The sequence below is a fragment of the Helianthus annuus genome, chromosome 7 (assembly GCF_002127325.2).
Source record: "Helianthus annuus cultivar XRQ/B chromosome 7, HanXRQr2.0-SUNRISE, whole genome shotgun sequence".
Lineage (NCBI taxonomy): Eukaryota > Viridiplantae > Streptophyta > Magnoliopsida > Asterales > Asteraceae > Helianthus > Helianthus annuus.
In genome coordinates this window covers 77486882-77511841 of record NC_035439.2, presented here as the reverse complement: position 1 = coordinate 77511841, position 24960 = coordinate 77486882, and positions in this window count along the sequence as shown.

The following is a 24960-nucleotide window of genomic DNA, read 5'->3' as shown; positions in this document are numbered from 1 at the left end:
GGCAAATGAATTTTGAAAAAGGTAAAACTTACTACAAGAAGCCTATTGTTCCACCACGTTTTTATAACAACAATCGAAACAAATGGTCGGGTGTATATTAGGGTGGTAAGAATTATCAAAGAAAGAATGTTCAAAACAAGAAGTTTGTTGAGAAGAAAGTGTTTGTGAAAAGTTCAAGTTCGAGTTCATTTTTTGATGAAGAATCTAAAATCTTTTCAAAATCAAACAAAGAGTTCTTTGAGAAGAAGGCCTCACAGCCTCAGTCTGAAGGCACAAGTAGGGTAGCTGACACCCGAACATGATTCAAATGCAATCAAGTTGGGCATATTGCACGAAAGTGTACCAACTTAAAGCCTAAGACAGAAGCTGTTGAGATTCAGAAGAGGAAAGTTGATGGGAAAGGAAAAGCTCCATTGGTTGTTGAGAAAAAGGTTTTGAAAAATGAAAACATCAAAGTCAAAACTGAACCTGTTAAAAATGTGGTAACTAAAAATGACAAGTTTTACAAACGGGTTGCATCATCTCAACAAACATGGAAGCCGAAAATTGTTGAAAAGAAAACAAGTTATGAAAAACCAAAGGTTTCAGAGTCGGAAAAACAATCATTTTCTACCACACCGGTAAAGATGAATGTTCCTTTGGATTTTTATGAGAAACTTGAGAAAGAAATGCAAAATTCTGAGAAGAAAGATGTTCAAAAGAAAGACCAACCATCTGATCAACCTCAGAAAGATGAGTTTTTCTTATACAAAGAGGTTGAGGTTGGGTCTGAAGAAAGCTTGAAGATCAATGATAAAAATTTTCCACCATTGATCACCAAAAGAATTGTCATTGATGTCCAGCTACCTGAGTCAAAAGAGGCTTGGGTGGCATCCAAAACTAACTAAGTGTTTTTGAAATGTGCAGGAGCTTCCGAGATCCATTTCGCGATGGATTATGGATAGTGGAGCTTCTCGGCACATGATAGGGAAGAAGACCCTGTTGTACGATGTTAGAGGTTTTAATGGAGGTTATGTAGGTTTTGCTGGTAATCAAGGAGGTAGGATTATTGGAGAAGGAACGTTATCCAATGGAATTGTCACGTTTGAAAGAGTTAACTACATTGCCGAGCTGGAGAACAATTTGCTGAGTATTTCTCAAATTTGTGATAGGATGTATACAACACACTTCACAGAAAAAGAGTGTTTGATCTTGAAACCAGGATTTGTTGTTCCCGAAGAATGGATTATCATGAGAGCACCTAGATTCAATGATCTGTACGTGTTGGATATGAGTGTAGCAACTACTACCACGGGTCAGGCTCATTGTTTTATGTCTAGAGCAACAGAGAAAGAATCATAATCGTGGCACCGAAAAATGGGTCATATACGTTTGCGAAAAATGAATCATCTAGTGCACAATGATTTAGTTAATGGTGTTCATATAAAAGGTTTTCATCTGGAAGGGGAGTGCATTAGCTGTGTCAAAGGAAAGCAGAAGAAGAAGTCACATCCTCAAAAGAAAGTCAATTCAGTCTCAAGACCTTTAGAGAGACTTCATATGGATCTTTTTGGTCCAGTGAATGTCAAAAGTATTACTGGGGATCTCTACTGTCTTGTGGTTACTGATGATTATTCCAGATTTTCGTGGGTTTCATTTTTGAAGTCGAAAGATGAGACGTTTGAAAGTTTGATGGCATTGTTCAGAAAGATTGAAAACTTGTACTAGGCACGAATCAGAAGAATCAGAAGTGATAATGGTACCGAGTTTAAGAACAATCGAATGGAAGAATACTGTGATGAGAGAGGTATATTGCATGAATTTAGTGCTCCTTACACTCCGCAGCAAAATGGAGTAGCAGAACGAAAGAATAGGACGCTAATTGAAACGGTCAGGACGATGTTTGCTGATTCAAAGTTACCAATCAATTTTTGGGCAGAAGCAGTGTCAGCCGCTTGCCATACTCTCAACCGGGTTCTCACTGTCAAGAAATTCAACAAAACGTGTTTCGAGCTGATCAATAACCGCAAACCGAATCTGAAGTATTTAGAACCGTTTGGGTCTCCATGCACAGTTCTAGAGCCTTTTGGGAAGTTTGGTCCAAAGAGCATTGAAGGCATATTCGTTGGTTATTCAAGTCCATTAAGACGTGTCTTTGTTCCAAGCTAAAGCGGATCATTGAAGCACCGAATGTTGAGTGTCAAGGTTACACTATGCCACCGCAGAATCCAGGCGACTCATGGAGATTTAACTACGATACTTTGTGGGATTCATTTGACATGGAAGAAGAAACAGAGGAAGAACCAGAGTTCTTTGATGAGTTGGATATTCTGAGAGAGTATGAGTCATCAGGAGAAAGATTTCCAGCTGAGTATTCAAGGCGTGCACGGCAAACTTCAAATGATGATGAAGCCGGTCCAAGCAATGCTGGTGAACATGATGATATTCTACAATCTTTAGAAAAAGCTCCTGAAAATCAGACGGCAGTCAATGAAAATTTAGAATCTGATAACATGCCAATATTCGATCATGGTGATTCAGATTTTGAGGGGGAGCAGATCCAGAATTCAAGTCAAACAAATCCAGTTGGTGAACACGATATAAACCAGAATATTACTAATTTGGAATGCGAGGTAGATGTTCCAGGCGAGGCAATGCCAAGAACTCTTTCATATCATCCAGAGGATTTGATCATAGGAGAATTGCAATCAGGCGTTCGCACAAGACGTCAAATTGACCAAGGGCTTACTTGTTTTTATTCTACAGTTTCTCCGTTACAAACTGAGTTTTCACTTTGTTGTTTTATTTCGCAGATTGAACCGAGGACTTATAAGGAGGCGCTTACTGAAGATTCTTGGGTCAATGCGATGCAAGAAGAATTGAGTCAGTTTGAGAAGTTAGGCGTGTGGAAGTTGGTAGATTTGCCTGAGGGTCACAGGAAAGTTAACATAAAGTGGGGTTTTAAATGCAAGAGAGATAACCGAGGAGTTGTTGTTCGAAACAAACATCGACTCGTAGTCCAGGGATTTAGTCAGCAGGAGGGTATAGTTTTCACCGAAGTATATGCTCCTGTGGCTCGACTAGAAGCGATTAGAATCTTTCTAGCATTTGCATCGTGGAAGGGATTTAAAGTGTTTCAGTTAGATGTGAAATCGGCGTTTCTCTACGGGAAGGTTAAAGAGGAGGTATATGTCGGACAGCCACCTGGCTTCACCGATCCAATCCACAAAGACAAGGTTTACTTGCTGGATAAGGCGCTGTATGGTTTACACCAGGCCCCGAGAGCTTGGTACGAGACATTGTCTCAACACCTATTAGCCAACAGCTTCATCCGTGGAAAAGTGGATGCCACTCTCTTCACTAAAGAGGTCGACGGACATCTTCTGATCGTTCAGATATACGTGGACGACATCATATTTGGGTCAACAAATGAAAATTTGTGCAAAGATTTTGAATCAGTTATGAAGCAAAAGTTTGAAATGTCATCGATGGGGGAGATGAAATTCTACTTAGGTCTTCAAGTTGATCAACTACCTGAGAGAATTTTCATACACCAGACGAAGTATGTTCATGATATCTTAGAGAAATTTGGGATGTCAGGATCTACTCCAGCTTCAACCCCTCTAGGGACTAATCATGGGATAAACCCAGATCTCACTGGAGACGTGGTAGATGAAACGACATATCGTTCCATGATCGGATCATTGATGTACTTAACTGCTTCAAGACCCGATATTATGTATCCAACGTGCCTTGCAGCACAGTTTCAGTCAAGTCCTAGAGCTTCGCATATGGTGATTGTGAAACGGATATTACGCTACCTGAAAGGAACTCCTTCGTTGGGGTTGTGGTATCCAAAAACAGGCGATTTCATGCTCGAAGGGTATTCTGATTCCGACTACGGAAGCTGCGAAGTTAATGCAAAATCAACAACAACGGGTTGTCAGTTCTTTGGACCTCGTTTGGTCACCTGGCAATGTAAGAAGCAGACCTCTGTGGCTTTATCCACATGTGAAGCTGAGTATGTATCTGCTAGCAGTTGCTGCTCTCAGATCTTGTGGATCCAGCAATAGATGCGTGACTACAGTTTGCAATTTCTTAACACCCCTATCTTTGTTGATAATGAGGCCGCAATAAGTATAACAAAAAATCCTGTTCATCACGCTAAAACGAAACATATCGAAATTCGTCATCACTTCATCCGAGATTGCTTCGAGAAGAAGTTGATACGAATTGAGAAAATCCACACTGACGAACAGAAAGCTGATTTACATACCAAAGCATTTGACAAAACTCGTTTTAAATATCTTTTAAAACTAAATGGTATGAAGCTTCTCTCGGTGTCGGATGGAATTATTGGCGTTGATGAGGATAACATTGTAGATGATGATGTTGAGAAACAATCTGCAATGGTTTGTCGATTTTTTACTTGTTTTGGTATTTAGGGGGAGTATTATATTTTCAGAAAATTCAAAAACAGTAAAAAAAATCCAAAAGTCCAAAAACATAAGAAAATTCCAAAATCCAGAAACAATAGAAAACTGAAAAAGAGCTTATGTAAAAAGGGAAAATGATAGTACATCGGCTTGCCAGTTACGGTATGCTAAAGATTTGTAAAGTCTAAAGTTTTTAAACAGTCTCGCTGATGATATGTCGATAGGTTTTTATACATTCAGTAAATTTTGTTTGGGATATAAACCTAACATTCAAACTTGCTTATTTTGTGGGGAACAAATCTTGGATATATAGGTAACCCCTGAAATCTTGTTTGAAAGGTCCCTCTTTTTGAGATACTAGGTCTTTATACTCAGTGATATCTGGGGTATTATCCCGGGACTTCTGATTTTGCGGAAGCAATGGCCTAGTCCCCGTATAATACTTTCTGCTTGCTTGAAATAAAAGCATCGCCATCAGCAGAAAAATGATGAAACATTAAAAAATGCTAGTCATGTGTTGTTGAAGAAAAGATTCTCTAAAGGGAACACACCTAAAGTTGAACTGTCATCTCTCTGCTGAACGGAAGTTCTGACCTGAGCTCTCACGGTTTCGCATTTAACCCTTTACAGATATCATCTGTGGTATACTCACCTGTAAGACTGAATATTGGGATCTGGATACGGGAGTATATTCAAGAGGTGGGACACACATATAAGTTTAAGTTCATTAATTCACCTAAATTGTATCCTGAACAGATTGAAGTTTGTATGAAAATTTAAGAGGATAAGTATATTGACAATCTAAGTGAATTGTTTAAAACTTAGTATGTTATCAAGCTTAACGGTGCTAGTAACTTGTCATTAGCTGATATGATTCCTAACACGCTCACCAAAAATATGTTTGTAAATAGTTTACATTTTGCATTTAATTCCTGTAATTCATTTCTAGTTTAGAAACTTTATTAAAAAATCCAAAAAGATTTTTCATTTATGTTTTATTTTCCGACAAACCAAAGTGGAGAGTTAATCTTCAGATTCAGAAGGTCGAAGCAGATGCAGAAAGATTCTAAGCTGGATAATGAGTTGGGAGCTTAATATGTTAATTGAGAAGTTGGAAAGTCTAATCAAGTTCATTAATTTGAAACTTGTAAATTTTCAGAAAATGTTTGAAAATTTGAACAAAAATCAGTTTGTTTTTGTCACAGATCAACCAAGGTCATTAAGTTGGACTTGGTAGATAAATCGAGTAATCAGGGTCATCAGGGTCATTAACATGGACCTGAATACTTAAGTGGATTTCTAAAACTGATGAACAGTTAATGAAAGTTTAAGATTGTACAGATTGTAATATTATATGTTTGAGAAACAGGAAACAGTCCCCATGGCAATGAAAATGTTAAAGTTTGAACCAAAAATTCGAGTCCCAGCATACCGAGAGGGGGAGTCTGCGAAAGGGGAAGTTAGAATTCTGGAACAACATTCAAAGGGGAGATTGAAGGTTAGAGTTTGAAGATAGAAGATTGAAGGATGCTTTTGCAATGACAAAAACAATTTGGGCCGAGAACGAAAGATCAAGACTAAAGACTGGAGACAGGATGCTAAAGACTTCGTTAACATCCAAGGGGGGGTCTGTTGGTGCACTGATGTCTGTTAACTTCGTCTTTAATGAGTCTTGTATTGTATTATATTAGATCAGGGCACGCAAAACGAGAAAATAGTATTTTGGGTAATTCCGCACGAAATTACACAAGTGTAATTCCGCACGGAATTAAGTGTTTCACACGGAATTACTAATTCCGCATGGAATTAGTAATATCGCTTAAACATGTAATTTCGCATTGGATAGTTTCGTGCGGAATTAAGTCCTCTATAAATACTGAACAGTTCTGATTCATTTCATACGGAATTAGTGTGTGAGAGCTGAGGTGCTGCCGAATTTTTGTCAGAATTGTTTGTAAAGCTCAGGATTGATCAATAGAAAGGAAATTAAGGGAAAACAAGCTGTTTGACATCATTTACATTGATTCCGCCGTTGTATTTGATGATGAACTACTCAGATTGACTGTATAGGGTCACACAACGATCCAACAATACAATACAATACAATACAACACAACACAACACAACACAACACAACACAACACAACACAACACAACACAACACAACACAACACAACACAACACAACACAACACAACACAACACAACACAACACAACACAACACAACACAACACAACACAACACAACACAACACAACACAACACAACACAACACAACACAACACAACACAAAACAACACAACACAACACAACACAACACAACACAACACAACACAACACAACACAACACAACACAACACAATATAATATAATATAGGGTGGAGTTCATCTACAAAGTGTGTTTTTCCTACAAATGTAGGAAGTGATCTTGATCATTGGATGAGTGTGTTTGATGGTTGAGATCATTTGGTGGTATTTTAGTAATATATGTTTCTTAAAAATAGGCTGATTTAATTGAATGGGTGTAGATGTGTCATTTAACTTTTTTAAATAAGGAAATAATTGCCAATCATAAAACACATCCATAATTGTCGTGATTTTCTCTCTCTCCTTCCCTCTCACTAATTCCTCACATCTGAAAACACCAAATCATACAAAAAAAATGATAAATAAGATCTAGATGTGTTTATAGCACTGTGTTTTATTGATAAAACATAAGGTGACAAACTAGTGACTGAGTGCTAAAACACAATGTCAAGAATTTGTTTATGATAAAAGCATTTACAATTACTGACCGCAAAAACACAACGTGACGAATCAGTTACTGGCTGCTAAAACACAACGTGACAAATCAGTTACCGGATGCTAAAACACAACGTAGATGTGTTCATAGAAGTGTGTTTTAGTGATAAACACAATGTGACGAACTAGATGAAATACGAATTAAATGTGAATATGTTGAAGCGATTGTATTATAATAATTGAATTCGCATTTGAAATCAAAGAGATATTTAGTTTCCTTAAAATTCTCATTAGTTAGTTTAGGATATAATAAATCCTATAATTAAAACAATTATCAAATTACTATCATGCCCTTTTGATAAAAATATCTAATTGCCAAATGTTACAAGGATATGGCTTCCTACACTTTGTAGGAAAAGTTGGCTTTGTAGCCAACCTACCCATATAATATAATATAACATAATATAATATAATATAATATAATATAATATAATATAATATAATATAATATAATATAATATAATATAATATAACATAATATAACATAATATAATATAATATAATATAATATAATATAATATAATATAATATAATATAATATAATATAATATAATATAATATAATATAATATAATATAATATAATATAATATAATATAATATAATATAATATAATATAATATAATATAATATAATATAATATAATATAATATAATATAATATAATATAATATAATATAATATAATATAATATAATATAATATAATATAATATAATATAATATAATATAATATAATATAATATAATATAATATAATATAATATAATATAATATAATATAATATAATATAATATAATATAATATAATATAAGACATGACTGAACTCACAACAAGACTGATTAATAGTTAAAACGTTCGAAACGAAGTTCTGTCCGCACAAACAGACACCATTTGCACGAAGAGGACTCCCTCTCGCGCGAAGGGCATCTGCCATTCGTGCGTACCGTCTAGTCGCCCGAACGGAGTTATGATGTTCGGTTTCCGTTTATTTCAGTTCTGCGTTCCTCGTTACAGATTCTAACAGGTAAATCAGGACCCATGAAATCACAATAACTTAGTGCCGTAACGAGTGCCTAGACGAAAAATAATTTTTGTTTAATCATACTTTCGTACTTATATACTTTACATTCCAAATCCGAATCCTCCATACAACTCCAATGACTCACACCTTCGTTTACCCACCTGTAGGGTAACCTCGGTGTTCCAGCGCTCTCGTCAACTACTCAATAACTCACGGGATTTACAAATGAAACCGGGGTATACTCGAACGCCCCTTTTCCGTTTTACACTTTTGGGTGCAATATGTTTATTTATCAACCTACATAGTTACACTTACATTTTACGCAATCACACAAACAATCCAAACATGCATGCTTAATACGTTATACATGATTCGTGTTTCTGGAACATTCTTATTTGATAAACTTGTCATTAACTTCGTACGAGGCTCCCCTTAACATGTATAGCGCTATACGAGTAATGCACCGCCCGTAAACTTGTGGTCATGTTAAGTTAAACAGGACGGTCCTATCGTTGCTACGATAGGATTACGCTAGCGGTAATATTTGGTTTGACAATTTAATCGCATGCCAGTTTTATGTTAATCTTGATAACAAAGTTTGCCATGTGGATTCGTTTAAGTCATTTTCTACACTTGTGCTATTATAAAACTTGTATGCTCGCCAATACATTGTGTATTGAACTATACTTTAAAACATGTTGCAGGTTAATGACTTTGATGATCTTAGAATCTAGTAGGGATGCTTAGATACACACTTAGACTACTATAATTGTTGTTTTATTTTGTTTAATGTAACTTGTTGTATTGTTTCGAACGTGTTGTATTTTGCATTCCAATTGCTGTATTTGATTTTGTATGTTGTACTTGACAATTGTTATCAATGAAATGAAATCAGATTTTGAATTAAATATTATCACAATAGTGTTATGAAGTCTCGAGCAAACATGTTTTCGTCTCACTCCGATGTTTCCGCCATCAGTTAGGGTGTGACACATATTAGGACATGACTAATCATGTCCAACTCGTCACTTCTTAACTAGAGCTCATTTCATAGTCGAAAGTCAAAACAATTGAATTTACTTTGACTTTCGATTCTGACTCGTTTGGTCAAGTTTAGGACCCGATTAGGATTTGTCATATGACCATAATAATGTAAAGAATAGCTCTCTAAGGTTATACCTTCTGGTCATGTCGTTTGATGGGTTTATTGACGAGCCAATATTATACACTTTTATAAATGTTAAAAATGCCCTTATGGCATAAAAATGTTTTTTTTTAAACCAATGAGGCATATAATTTGACGTCAAGGATGATTATATAACATTATTAAAAATATTTTAACATAACGGACTCATCATAAACCTATTCGACTAACCATGACCTATTCGTAAGTAACAGGTCATGACTAAGGAACTAACCTATGACCCGTATACATTCTAACAGATAACTAATTCTGTTCATTCTTGTTGGATCTGAGTTTCCTTTTGATTGTATTTTTGTTTGTAAAATAAGATGGAGATGAATGAGTGTGCAGCGGAAATTAAGATGAACACAAAATTTGTATACAATCAAATGAGAGTAATACTTTTAATCAAACATCTTTACACAAAGAACCGAATGATTGAATTTATTTCAATTACGATTACAATGATGATGAATGAATGCAAACTCCCCTCAGCCAGAGCTCAGCAGTTTGTTCGTGAAAAGAAGACGAATGATGTGAAGAGCTAATAGAACAGTACAAAGTACTGTACTATTTATAAGCACTTGCAAACTACTGAGCATCTTTAGCTGACGTCACCATGAAAGTGACATCTAACCTCCTAACAAACTCTAACCTCTGATCTATACAGACACTGCTTGTGTTAACTACTGCTATTACATTCTATTACATAACAGACTATAGAACAACTGCTGCAACCTTCTACTGCTGTGAACCCAGCAGCACTTATCCGGATCAGCAGTGCTTGACTCAAGGCAGTAGATTGAGTCAGCAGGACTTGAGTCTTCATCAGATCTTTAATTGAGCAGCAGTTATTGGTCAGCAGTTAGTAAGATCAGCAGATAGGAGGTCATCAGTTGTTGTAATCACTTTCAAGGGGAGAGATATGTATATCAGCATCTGCTTATTCTGAATCCACTGACCTGATCCAGTTTTGGCTTTACATTATCTGTTCCTCTGATAGGGTTCAATCCCAACAATATCCCCCTGGAACAGATAATGTCAAAACTCTTCATTATTGTGGATATTTTATTGCCTCATCAACAGCTCCCTTATCTGGCCTTTAAATTGCAATTCAAAGTTAAGGGCATCTGTATCTTCATCATCCCTGCTAAGTGGAAGATCAAGGTGATCCTGCAAATCTTCAAGACTCAGGCCAAGAGCTTGTTCCCTTGATATTATCTTCACTTCTCCACCAGACCTGAGCAAAGTCAATACGCGGGTCTGTTTGTCAGTTGCCCACTTTTGTATTTTTGAGCCTGGTGGGTTTCTTGGGAGATGCTTATTTGCAGAAGTATTTGGTGAGGCTGGCCGATTCATCACTGCCTGAGCAGTGGTAGCAGGATTTTCTTGTTCAAGTTCTTCTTTTAACGTTCTTAACAAGCCTTCTTTTAAGACAGCATTTCCAGCAAGAATTTCTTGAACAGTTTCAGCTCCAAACTGGCTTTGTGTCCTTCTTTTGTAGATGGCAGTACCAGCTGGAGCAGTGGCTCTCCTGGTTTGCAGCTTTGATGGTCCTTTTGAAACCGCTGCTTCAGGGTAGTCAGGTTTTTGAGGGATTTTAGGATCTTTCTTCCTTAATTCCTCCAACCTTTTGTAAGTTGACCTGACCACATCTTCTTTCCATCTAGCAACTTGTCTTTTGGTGCCAAATTCAGCAACAACCAATTCTTCTTTCATTCTTTTTAGTTCCAACAGCTTTTCAGGTACATTCTTTTTGAACTTTGCCCAATCAGGAGGAGTGTGAGTGACTTTCCTTTTTATCATAACTTGAATTCTGGCTGATTCAGCTTCAAGCTCTGGGATAGTCCACTCTTTGTACATGTGTCTCTCTCCTTTGTATTTCTTGTAAAACATGATGCTTTCAATGTAGTCTTTCTTCAGAGTTTCAGCTGCTCTTTCAGAAATTTGTTGACTAACATTCTTTGTAAAACGTTCCAGGGAATTGACTTGTGTAAGCAGATATTGGTAGTATCTTGAAACTTCTTTGTCAGATTTCCCTTGTGAGTTTCTTTGTGAGATATCCTCTGCTTGTTTGGCCTTTATTTTCAAATATTCATCAATGTTTTTGGGCCATGAATATCCTTTGATTGAGGGCAAACTCCTTTTAGCAGGGTCATCCTCAGTATAAAAGGATTTTATCTCTTCTCTGACAGCTTCTAGTTCAAGAGGAAATTGAACACCTGCAGGAGGTAAAGGTTTGTGCATTGGAACAGAAGAAAGTGGAACTGGTTTTGGTATATTGACAAGAGCTAAAGGTTTTGAAGATGTTTGGGGTGGTGAAGTGACATCATCTTTAGGAGTTAGCCTCCTCCTCTTTATTTGAGGAGGGACTGATGATGTTTTGGATGGAAAGATGGTTGTAGTGGCAGTGGTTTGTGATAGACTAACAGCTGTTGAAACAACTGGTGTTCCAACCACTGTTGTCTTTACAACAAATTTTTAACATATGTTGTCTTCTGCCTTTTGACAGGAGGTGATTGTGATTTTGGTGGTGATGGTGGTAAAGCAGTAGATGAAGTGTGTGTTGAGGTGGTGTGTGTTGAAGTGAGGGCAGATGTTGAAACTACTGAGGTATCAACAGCAGTTGATATAACAGAAGTTACAACACCTGTTTTGGAAGGTGGTTTTTGAACAGACTTTGAACGCCTGACCGGAATGGATTTGGGTAGCCTTACTTTTCTAGTAGGCTTCTTCTTTTCATAAAAAAGATTTTCATCATCTCTTGACCCTGAAGTACCCTGATCCGGATAATCCACCTTGGCTTTCTGTTTGGCCTCTCTATCCCTTTTTACACAAGCAATTGCTTCTGCAAGTGCATTTGTAGTCTCATCAATTTTCTTACTACCATCTGGCAAATGGATCTGCTTCGTCATGTTTGAATTTTCTGGTGGAAGGTAAAGACCATCAGTTATTCCCTTTCTTCTCCATTCTTGAATTTTCTCCCCCTTTTTGGCATTATCTTCAGGGAGGTGATCAATGAAAAATGCTGGTGGAGTAGCAGTGCCAGTGGAGTGCAGGATCTGAGTTTTGAGAGCCTTTAGATCAGCCTGAGTGTCTTTGAACCTAGACTCCATAGCATTTCTCAGCTGTTGAACATGTTTTTTATGTTGCTGATCTGCCAGATGTGCCTGATAATGGAAATAAGGTTGAAAGAGATTCCAGAGCTCATTTGTAGCAGGTGCTTGTTGTAGAGCAGGTGCTTGAGGTGGAACAGCAGTGGATTGTACCTTTTGTACCTGTAACAACTGCTGGAGCATAGTTTTGAGCTCTGCAACAGAGTTATCAAGTTTCACAACACGATCCGTCAATTTCTGGTACTTTAAATCATCACCCAATTTAATGGGATCATCTGATTTCCCACTAACAGTGGTTTTATCAGTTGCAGATGTAGGGAATTTATTCCAAACACTAACCACTGATGCCCCTTTTTCTTGGTACTGGGGTCTTCTTCCTTCAACACTTGACAACCTTTTGATGATGCCAGTTGGATATATAAATCCACTGGTGGTTGGCAGAGGTGCTATGTAAGGAATTGCCTCCAAGGAAGTCTTATTAATGTAACCAGTGCCCAACTGTAAACCTGTAGGTTCAACAGTTGTAGTGGCTGCTTCACTTGGATTACCACAAAGAGTTACTTGTAACTCAATGGGTGTAACCTCCTCAGGCGTTGTTGGTGGGTTAGCAATGGATGATACAGCAGGCTCAGTCATTTGTTGAGGTATATTCTCATTGACAGGTGATTGAGAAGGACTGGATAGTGCCTGGTTCAAGTCAATTGCATCCAACAGTAGTTGTGTTTTTGGTGGAATTGAGGATGTGATGGTGGGTTTAGAAGGCGGAGTTGCTCCGGGCAGTGAGCTGTGGATGATGGAGACAAGTGTATCCAGAGCATCATGATGTGGTGGCCCTTTGTGTACAACATGTCCTTTTTGTGAAGAAGCAGGAGGAGTTATGGTTATGGGTTGAGATATTTGGACCAACTGTTGTGAGGAAGAAGCAACAGTGGTTTCATGTGACATTTGTGTTGTAGGATCGTTTGCTGACCCGATGAGTCGATCAGAAGAGAACTTAGACTAGTTCAGAGGCGGAATTCATTGAATTAGTCTTCGTAAAGCTTGATTTCACACTTTAACGTCTCCTTTATTGATTCTATAACAGTTTACAAGAACGTGGAGACAAACGGGCAGAGCTTCGTCTTTTCACACACACATACGGACTAACTTCTAAGTCTACCTGGATCGCTCATTAGGACCAATATATATAGTAGTTATGGGCCGCTCATATGGACAAGTCCATATGAGCGATCCACAGTCTATCGCTCGAGCGATCCACAGTCTGCTGCTCGAGCGGTTCACATATATGCCATACGAGCGATCCTAATCTCTAATAGGACACATTAGCGGTCCGACCCAAAGACACATTAGCGGTCCTACTATCTAATTGGGCCACAAAGGCTATCTAAAGCCCAATAAGCAATCCTATCCTAATACATGATTTCTCGTTTACTGTTCACAATACAATCAGCTCTGCCCTAAGACTCGAACGAAGATGTAGTCGACAGACAACTGCACCAACAGACTCCCCCTTGAATGTTGACGGAATCTTCAGTGAGAGTCTTTGATCATTTCCAGCTCTTCACTCTTGTTCGGTCTTCTTCAGGAACTCTGCCTGGAATCAAATTTTCTTCAAGAATTTCTTCTTGGTATCACATGCCTGGATCATTCTCTGGCTCTAACTTTCATCAGACTCCCCCTATCATCATGCTGGGATCTCTGTCTGGAAATTGTTATCACCATTGAAATCAACTCCTGGCTTTCTCTGTTTAAGCCCTCTTCTGGTTCTGATGTATCTCCTGGCTATTCGTAGCAACAGGATCAGAAACCTGCAAAACTCAACCATACTATTACAAACTAATACAATTTGCAATTCAACTTAATGAATCAGCAAATCATATAAGAAAAATTATGAAGATCAAACTGTAGGTTATCATTCAACTTATTCATCAAGTTAATGAACCAAATTTGCATTTCAAATCTTCACAATTTAACACTCTCTCTCAAACCACAAGTTCAACATGTTTTATACTTAAAATGACAAAAATCAGTTCTTCACACTCTGTTGTCGAAAATCTTTTTGTAGTTTTCAAATATCAAACAAAAATACAATATTTTTGGATTTTTGAATTTATAGAAAAACAGAAATGAACACTATTTTTGAGAGATTGTGCAAGAGGATCATATCGGTTTTTTTAGACATATCACCAACACCGTTGATCTTGATTAATCAGCAAATGTTAAAAACAAATTTACTTCTGATTGTCAGTATTGTTGTCCACTTAAACCTCTACACAAATTTTCAATTGATTCAAGATACGTATTTAATGTATTAGCACTTAAACTTATTTGAGTGTCCCACCTCTTGAATATACTCCCGTATCCAGATCCCAATATTCTGATCTACAGGTAAGTATAACTACAAATGATATCTGTATATAAATTAGGGGAAAAATGCGAGAACTGAGGGATCTCAGGTCAGAACTTCCGTTCAGCAGAGAGATATCAGCTTCGACTTAGCAGTGGGTCCCCTTTAGAGGATCTTTTCAGCTACAACAACTGATCATCAATTTTATTGTCTAATCAGCTGAGGGCTTTATGCTATGTTTCAAGCATATGAAGAAAGTATTAGCCAGGGACTAGGTCAGAACCACCGTTCAGCAGAAGTCCCGGAATAATACCCCAGACATCAATTGAGTACAAGAACCTAGTATTCCAGAATAAGAAACCTTTCAGACGAGATTTCAGGGGTTACCTATATATCCAAGTAGTGTTCCCCACAAAATAAGTAAGTTTTGATTTTATGTTTATATCTCGAATACAATTTACTAACTGTGTGAAGCCTACTGACACATCATTAGTAAGACTTGTTTAAAAACAATTTTGTCTTTACAAATCTCTAGCATGCTGTGATAGTCCACCGATGTACTATCATCTCCTCTTTTTGCAACAAAACTCATTTTCAATTTTCAATTTTTTAAATTTTTCAAAATTTTATTACTCCCCCTAAAATCAAAATATATTTCAATTTTGATTTTCTGAAGAAAAAAAATTGAAAACAAACTATACAAGAAACTTGACAACATTATGTGAATTACTTCAATTCACCATTCTCGTGCAAAAACAATCAGAACTCCCCCTCACAACAAACTATTTTCCCATAATGATTTCAAAACACTTAAGTTTGTTTTAATCAGAATGGTTTTTCCGGAAAATAAGTTTAGTTGTTTTTATCTTTTGTAAAATGGGGTTCAAATCATCACTTTGTTTACCAAATTCTTGAATGATAATTAAATCAAGTCCAATTAAATGACCCTGATTTAACCACTTGTAAGATCTACACCAATTACTACCATACAACCACTTGTAAGTTTAGCAATTCAAGCACTTCAAACCTGTTTTTCAACCAATTACCATCTTTAGGTTGAATTCTCAAGATGCCGATTCCTACTCCTCGCTTACAAACCTGGGAGTTCCGGCAAATCCTGCAACTACACAAACAGATTTAGAAAGATGCCGATTCATGATCCGCAATACCATCTTGGGATCTCCGGCAAGTCAGGTTTTTCATTTAAACAGATTCACCCAAGCCTGACGGTCCTTGGGTGATTTCGAATTCTTGTTCAACAATGGTGGAAAGTTTTTCTCATCCATTGTTAAACTAGAATTCTCAACCAATGGCTCCTCTGGTTTTACCATACCAGAATCATTGCCTGAAGGTGGCTTGTCCGACTTTGACCTGTCAGATTCATCGCCGACCATTTTCTTCTTTTTTTCCTCTTTAGTCCTCAGATTTGTATCTGATGAATTCATCTTGCTTGACTTAGCAGTCGAAGGAGTTGATTCATCAGAACTCTTATTCTTTCCAACAGATAAACCCGAGGACAAAATCTTCTCAAGATATTCTCTCGCCTTCTTTCTCTTTTTCCTCAGTCTGTCTTTTTGCCCCTGTGAAAGCTTTACTTTCTTTTCTAGAGTTGACCGTTCTTGAACTTTAGGTTTCAGAACCTTCTGTTCTTGGGGCTTGACTTTGACTGGAAGCTTTGCCAATTTATGAGAATTAGCCCTCAATCTTTCATTCGACCTCCTTGGGCATTCTCTGGCAATGTGACCTTTGATATTGCAATTAAAGCACCTCCTGGTCTCATATCTCCAGTATCGGCAGTTAACAGCAATGTGTCCATGATAGCCGCAGCTGTAGCACATTCTGTTATCGTACCTATCACCATTTTTAGTCCAAACACTCAGATCAAAACATTGTTTGGCTTGGTGATATTCTTTTCTCAAATCTGATGAATTTAGCTTTTGAGCACTATGGTTGGATGATCGATCTGATGACTTTTTACTATCTTCTGGTTTCTGTTCCACTTTCTTCTTCAAAGGTTTCTGTTTAGAACATTCACCTTTTTCAGTCGATTGTAGAACAGATTTCTGAGATTTCTCTTTCAAGTTTAAAACCAATTTTTGTTTTTCAATTTTAACCTTTTTATCATCAGATTTTCCATCACAACCTTCAACTTTATTACTCATTGGAACAGAGTTGATTGGTTTTGGACAAGGAATATTCAACTTGTCAGATGAAGTCACAAAACCGATCAATTTCTTTTCAAGTTCTTCGATCTTGACTCTTGAATTCTCAGCTTCACTTTCAAGCCGAGAGATTTTTTCAAGATGAGACTTGATTGAATTTTCATTTTCATTTTTCAAGTTTTCAAGAACAGTCTTTTCATTTTCCAAAATTTTTATCTGTTCTTGAAATTTTGATTCACTGGCTTTCAGGTTTTTGTTTTCAAGCTTGATCCAGAAATCCTCATCTTCTGACGATTTCTGTTTGTTTTCAAAAACCTTTATATTTTCTTTCAACTTCCTGTTTTCAAATGTCAAACTGTCCAAACCACCCAACAGTTTGTCATTTTCTGCCTTCAACTTCTCACAACTTTCTTGAATCAAAAGAATCTGTTTTTCATCAGCCTGCTTCTCTTCTCTTAACTTCTTGATTTCTAATGTCAAACTTTCCGCGTCTTTGACAAGTTTGTCATTATCCGTCTTGAAGTTGTCGCATTTTGAGCATGCTGATGCAGAACTTGAATACTCAGACTTTACAAATTCTTCATTCTTTGGAGTATCCTTTGTTTCCTTCTTGTATGTACCTGCACCAAAGATTGTAACAAGATTAAGAGGATTTCTATTATCATCAATATAACAGCCTCTTTTCATATCATACATCGAATTTCTTTTTGTTCCCAAACCAACATTGATTCTTTTGTTTATTTCTTTTATCACTTCTAAACTCAAATCTTCCAAATTTATTTTTATCTTATCCGATATTTCTCTCTTCTTTTGATAATTTTCATAATCGTGAGTTTTAAGTTCGCTGATGAATTCATTCATAGTTAATTTTGAAAAATTAAAATTTTCTTCCAAATTTTTCAAAAAATCATCCCATTCAACTGATAAACCATTAGCGAACTTTGATACCATCTCAGCTTCTGATATTACTATTTGATTTTCCTTCAAATAGTCTATCAAACGATCAAAACGTTTCTCCAGATCATCCAATTTTTCATCTTTCTTACTCAAAAAGCTTTTGAAACGTTCATACCAAATTTCTTTTGATATTTTCTGATAAGAACTACTAAGATATCCTCGATACCAACTATTCATTCTCTCAAGATCATTGTTTTCCTGCACATCAAACCTCATTGTCATTTTTTCAACAAATATTTTGTGAACACAAACACGAATCAACAATTGGTCAGATAAGCGGCCCAGACAAGTTTGTCGAATAAGCGGTCCAAACAAACTGTCCGAATAAGCGATCCGGTTGTGTCCAAATACGCGAATTCAACCGTTCATATAAGCGGTCCAAACTGTTTGAATTAGCGGTCCAAGCTGTTCAGATGAGCGGTCCAGACGATTTGTTCGAGCGGTTCAAGTTGTTCGTTTGAGCGGTTCCAAGTTGTCCGTTCGAGCGGTTCCAACCGTTCGGATGAGCGATCCGGCTATTGTTCAGATAAGCGATCCGGCTATTGAGCTAGTCCAAATAAGCGGTCCAATATGTCCGAACGAGCGGTTCACAAGTGTCAAATAAGCGATCCGTTCGAGTGGTCTGTCCCAAAAGCGATCCAAATCAGCGAACCAGCCCAGATTCCTTCGCGATTTCGAACCGAAAAACCTTGATATCTTCCAAACGGCTTGGAATTCTGATCTGAAACTTTCCAGGGTTTGTCACAGTACTATTGCGCACAATCCCTGAGATTTTGAATGATTTTTGATCGTGAAATCTTTTTGAATCAGATAAGAAAGTGTAGAAGTGAGAATATCGAGTGAAAATCGAGCTAAACAGCAAGAACTCTTCCTCCTGAGCTCTGATACCACATGTAGGATCGTTTGCTGACCCGATGAGTCGATCAGAAGAGAACTTAGACTAGTTCAGAGGCGGAATTCATTGAATTAGTCTTCGTAAAGCTTGATTTCACACTTTAACGTCTCCTTTATTGATTCTATAACAGTTTACAAGAACGTGGAGACAAACGGGCAGAGCTTCGTCTTTTCACACACACATACGGACTAACTTCTAAGTCTACCTGGATCGCTCATTAGGACCAATATATATAGTAGTTATGGGCCGCTCATATGGACAAGTCCATATGAGCGATCCACAGTCTATCGCTCGAGCGATCCACAGTCTGCTGCTCGAGCGGTTCACATATATGCCATACGAGCGATCCTAATCTCTAATAGGACACATTAGCGGTCCGACCCAAAGACACATTAGCGGTCCTACTATCTAATTGGGCCACAAAGGCTATCTAAAGCCCAATAAGCAATCCTATCCTAATACATGATTTCTCGTTTACTGTTCACAATACAATCAGCTCTGCCCTAAGACTCGAACGAAGATGTAGTCGACAGACAACTGCACCAACATGTGTTGTCACAGGCATGAACTCTGGTATCTCATCTGCCAGAGTTGCCTTTTTGATTGGTTTGGAGGGTTTTTGAATTTTCTTTTTGGATGGCCTTTTTGGTTTGGTAGGTGTTGGTTTCAAAACAGTTGTTCTGCTGCTTTGATCACCTAGAGCAGTAGGCTCAGCAGCAGATACCTGAGGAGCAGTGGTAGCTGCTAAATTCTGCTCAGGTACCCCTGCTTGTGTTTTGCAAGGTGCTAACATACGTGAAAATGTTTCAGATGTTAGACAGTTTATTGCAGTTATTTCACCTTGGTTTATTAGAGGCAAATCATCCTTACTGAATTTCTTTTGAAAATAATAGCTTAAAAACCTTGGAAACAGTAAAAATGATTTGCTTTCAACATTATTAACCAAATCTTTAAAGATTTCCCGAGAATAGTTATAATTTTCGTCTTGAAGAATTGCATATCCCAGATTTTGAATCTTTATAGGGATCTCATTGAAAGAAGTGGTTTTGTTTGAAACACATACTAGGAGGGTATGAAATAAAAATCTTGGTGCAGGAGGAAAATAACCTTTTTCTAAAGTTAATTTCGTCATCATTGTGGCTTCATACCCTCTTTCAATGAAATCAATGTGCAACTCGTTTTTGGTGAAGGAAGTTTTACCTGCCTGGTCATCGAGTTGAAAGACTTCGGAGATGGATTGTGGTGTAATGTGGACGGCTTTACCCTTTATGGAAGATTTGATTGCAGTGACAATGTCTCCTTGTTTTTCAAGGGTTGCATTCTTCCAAAACTCCCTTTGGGTTGCCAAGTAGATGGGTGCGTCGGCGGTGAGCAAAGTTTTGTACTTTGATTTTGCCATGATGGTGATAATGGAATCGAAAACATCTGTGGTTCCTGGTTTTGTGAGAAGACCCAGAAGATTGTGAGATTTTTTGAATGGAAGTTCAGTGGTAGTTGCCTTTTGAGAGGCTGTTTTCGATGATTTTGATGAGGGTTTTGCAGATGACTTCGATTTTGTCATTTTTTGAAACGATTGATCAAAGGAGTTTTGTGAGAGATGGAAAGAAAAACTGCTTTGAGAAGAGAATTTTTTATGAATTCAATTCGACAGTAAAACCCTGTTTGGATGGTGAGTGGGGAGTTTTATAGGAGAGATAGTGAATGCTGACGTGGCAGCCGTTATAAAAAGTCTGACACTATGTACTGCCCACGTGACAACCACTGGTGAAGATGAAGGACAGTACTTTGGATGAAAGCAACTGATGAAAGCAGTGGAAAGGGGGCAATGGATGATTTTTACTATCAGTAAATAGCATATCAGTGGATAAGACACTGCTTTTGAACAACAGTGGTTATCAAGGAATGAGAGAACAGAGGTTTCCTTTCAGCAATGGGCAGACTTTTTGAAGTAGAGCAGACTTTTGAACAATCAGTGGTTATGGCAGACTTTTAAGGATTTTAATGAAATTTTCATTTTTAAGCTATTTTTAAGGTTGGATTTTTGATTTTCTGAAAACATTTTGTTGCTTTTATTCATAGAAAAACAAGATGTTGCTTGTTATTCCATGTTCAGCATCCCAATCCTAGAGACCAGACTTTCAAAAGTGGCTGTATCAAGTGCTTTTGTGAGCACATCTGCCAGCTGGTCTTTAGTTGGGACATGATGCAGAGAAATCAAACATTTTTCATAGCAATCCCTCACAAAGTGATGTCTGATGTCGATGTGTTTGGTGGTAGAATGGGAAACTGGATTTTTGATGATATTTTCTGCTGCCTGGCTATCCAGCATAAGTGGTGTCTTTAAGGCAGTGATACCAAAATCCAGTAACTGATTTTGAAGCCACAGGAGTTGGGCTGTACAGCTTGCAGCAGCAATGTATTCAGCCTCAGCAGTGGATGTTGAAACTGCTGCTTGCTTTTTGCTTTGCCAAGAAACTAAGTAATCACCTAGAAACTGGCACCCTCCTGAAGTGGACTTCCTTGTTGTGTGACAACCAGCAAAGTCACTGTCTGAAAAACCTGAAAGCTTGATATTCCCATTAGCTGGATACCAGATACCAAGTGTGGGAGCACCTTTTATGTATCTGAGAATCCTTTTTACAGCAATGAGATTCGATTTTCTGGGAGCTGATTGACTTCTTGCACAGACACATGTTGCAAACATGATGTCTGGCCTAGATGCAGTTAGGTACAATGAAGACCTAATCATGCTTCTATAAAGTGTTTGGTCAATCAGCTCATCCTTTTCATCAGACATGACCAGCTTATTTGTGGCCTTGCGTGTGCTGCATGGTTTACAATCATTCATATCAAATTTGGTTAAAAGTTCTTTAACATATTTGCTTTGATGAATGAAAGTTCCATTTTGCATTTGCTGTACTTGGAGACCAAGAAAGCATTGCAGCTCACCCATTGCACTCATTTCAAACTCAGCTGTCATGAGTTCTCTAAACTCTTCACACATTTTGGTACATGTGCTTCCAAAAATAATGTCATCCACATAAATTTGGACAATCATTAAATCTTTCCCTCTCCATTTAAGAAACAGTGTTTTATCAATGGTACCTCTTTTGAAACCATTTGAGAGTAGAAAGTTGGAAAGAGTTTCATACCAGGCCCTTGGTGCTTGTTTCAGGCCATACAAGGCTTTGTTTAGCCTGTAGACATGATCAGGATAAAATGGATCCTCAAAGCCTGGAGGTTGACATACATATACCTCTTCTTGCAATGTACCATAGAGGAAAGCACTTTTGATATCCATCTGAAACACCTTCATGTTGTGGTTGACAGCAAAGGCCAGGAACAGTCTGATAGCTTCCAATCTTGCAACAGGGGAGAATGTTTCATCATAATCAATCCCCTCTTCCTGTCTGTAACCTTGAACCACAAGCCTAGCTTTGTTCTTAACAACAATGCCCCTTTCATCTGTTTTGTTCTTGAAGACCCACTTTGTGCCAATGGGACTGACCTCTTTTGGCAGTGGTACAAGCTCCCATACTTGTTGTCTTTTGAACTGTTGGAGCTCCTCTTGCATGGCTTCTACCCAGCTGTTGTCTTTTAGTGCCTCTTGGTACTTAACTGGCTGATGGAGTGATAGAAAACCAGCAAAAAGACAAATGTTTTGGGTTTGGCTTCTTGTGAGCACCCCTTCATTGATGTTGCCAATGATTTGATCAGGTGGATGAGATCTCAAGAAGATTAAATCTCCTTGGTATGGTATGATGGCATTTGTTGGTGAAGGCTGCAAATGTGTATCATCTGAGCTAACCACTGCTGGTGACTTTGATGACCCAGCAGTGGCTTCAAAAGGTGGTGGAATGGGTGGTAATGTAGTTGAGGATGTGGAAACAGTGGTGGATGGGCTACTTTGATCAACAACTGTTGATGTAGCAGTGGTTGAGCTTTCACAGATGTTTTGAACAACTGATGCTTTCCCTTTGGTGGCAGACCTTTGAGGGATGATAACTTCATACCCATAGTCTGGTGTTGTATCCTCTGATGGACCTGCACTGTTAGTCTTGACAGCAGTAGTTTCAAATGTGAATTTTTCAAGATCAAACAGATCAGCAGGATTTGCTGGGATTTTCATTGATGAAAGTTCATTGAACTTTACATCCAAAGTCTCCTCCACTACCTTGGTCCGTGCATTGAACACTTTGTAGGCCTTGGCAGTGGTTGAGTATCCCAGAAAATAACCACAATCAATTTTGGCTGCAAATTTTGAAATGGAATCTTTTAAGTTCAAAATAAAGCATGGGCAGCCAAATACCTTGAAGTATGAGATCAGTGGTTTGATTTTGTACAGAATTTCATAGGCAGTCTTTTTGTGCCTGGGGTTGATTAAAACTCTGTTCTGGACATAGCAAGCAGTGTTTACTGCCTCTGCCCAGAAAGTTAATGGCAAACCTGAATCTGCAAGCATGGTTCTGGCAGCCTCAATCAAAGTTCTGTTCTTTCTCTCAACAACCCCATTTTGCTCTGGTGTTCTAGGGATGCTGTACTGCCTTACAATCCCTTTCTTCACACAGAAGGCATCCAACTCCCTATTTTTAAATTCTGTGCCATTGTTACTCCTAAAGCTTTTCACTGGAAGGTCAAATTGCTTTTCAACCTGTGTCACAAAGTCTTGCAATATGCCTGCAGTTTCATTTTTAGAATGCAAAAAGAAAGTCCATGTAAACCTAGAAAAGTCATCAACTATAACTAAACAATATCTTTTCTTTTTGAGGCTCATGACTTGAACTGGGCCAAGCAAATCCATGTGCAGCATTTGCAAGCACTGGGTTGTTTTGGACTCCTCAATGGACTTGTAGGAACTTTTATGTTGTTTTCCTTTTAAACAGGAAGTGCAATGTTCAGGACATGAAAACAATTTTTGTGGAAGGCCTCTCACCAAACCATTTTTTGAAATTTCTGTTATTGTCTTAAGATTTGTGTGTCCCAGTCTTTTGTGCCAAAGTTCTGTCTCTTTGTTAGAGGCAGCTGAGAACAGACAGGCATCAGCTCTGGGACACTCTTTAGACATGTCAACAACATGGACATTGCCACTTCTTTGAGCAACAAGTTTTGTTTGACCATTTTTAATTATTGCTTCAATCTTTTTGACCATTTTTGGTCCAACAATCCTACAACAATCTTTTGTGAAGAATGACCCAAACCCTTTGTCACTCATTTGAGACACACTCAGAAGGTTGAATTTTAGATTGTCTATTAGATTGACATTTTCAAATTTTACATTGCCAGATTGCACTGTGCCAGATCCCAGAACTTTCCCTTTACTATTATTTCCAAAGGATATATCACCCCCCACCATGGATTTTAAAGTCTTTGAGGAGGGCTTTACATCCTGTCATGTGCCTGGAGCCTCCACTATCTACATACCATAGACTATCAAAGCATGCAGAAGCTCCCTGCACATGAAGTAAAAGGATTAGTTCATTAAGGACTCCAAAGCCAACAGGGCTTTGGATGGGGTCTCAACAATGTCTGGTATGGATGCAGTGTGATGGGCAGTGGTTAAGTCAGGGGTTTGGACAGTTTTAGTACTGTTTCTTGCTAACCACTGTTGGGGGTCTTGCCCAATCAACTGCTGGTAACCGAAAGGATGCCTATTCACTCTGGGTTTAGAGGGCTTTTTGTAGACCTCATAAACGTGTGGAATCCTTTGGTAAGACTGTTTTTCTTTGCCCTTTCTGAATTGATTGGCAGGAGGTGCATCAGTAACCTGAACATCTCTTTTGACAGATGTTTGGTTCAGCTGTTTTGTGACAGCTGTTTGAACTGGCACAAACATGGTTGTTTCTTTGTGAACTTGACAGATGGTGAAGGTGCTGATGAACTCAAGGATGTTTTAGCCATGTACTCATTCTTCTTTTCATTGAAGTTTTTGAGGTACACACATGCCTGAGTTTTATGGTTTGTTTTACCACAAACACTGCAACTTTCAGCTGAAGTAGTGACACTTGTTTTGGTTAAGTCATAAGCTTTTAAATGGAAACAATCTTTTGTTAGATGGTTTCTCTTCTC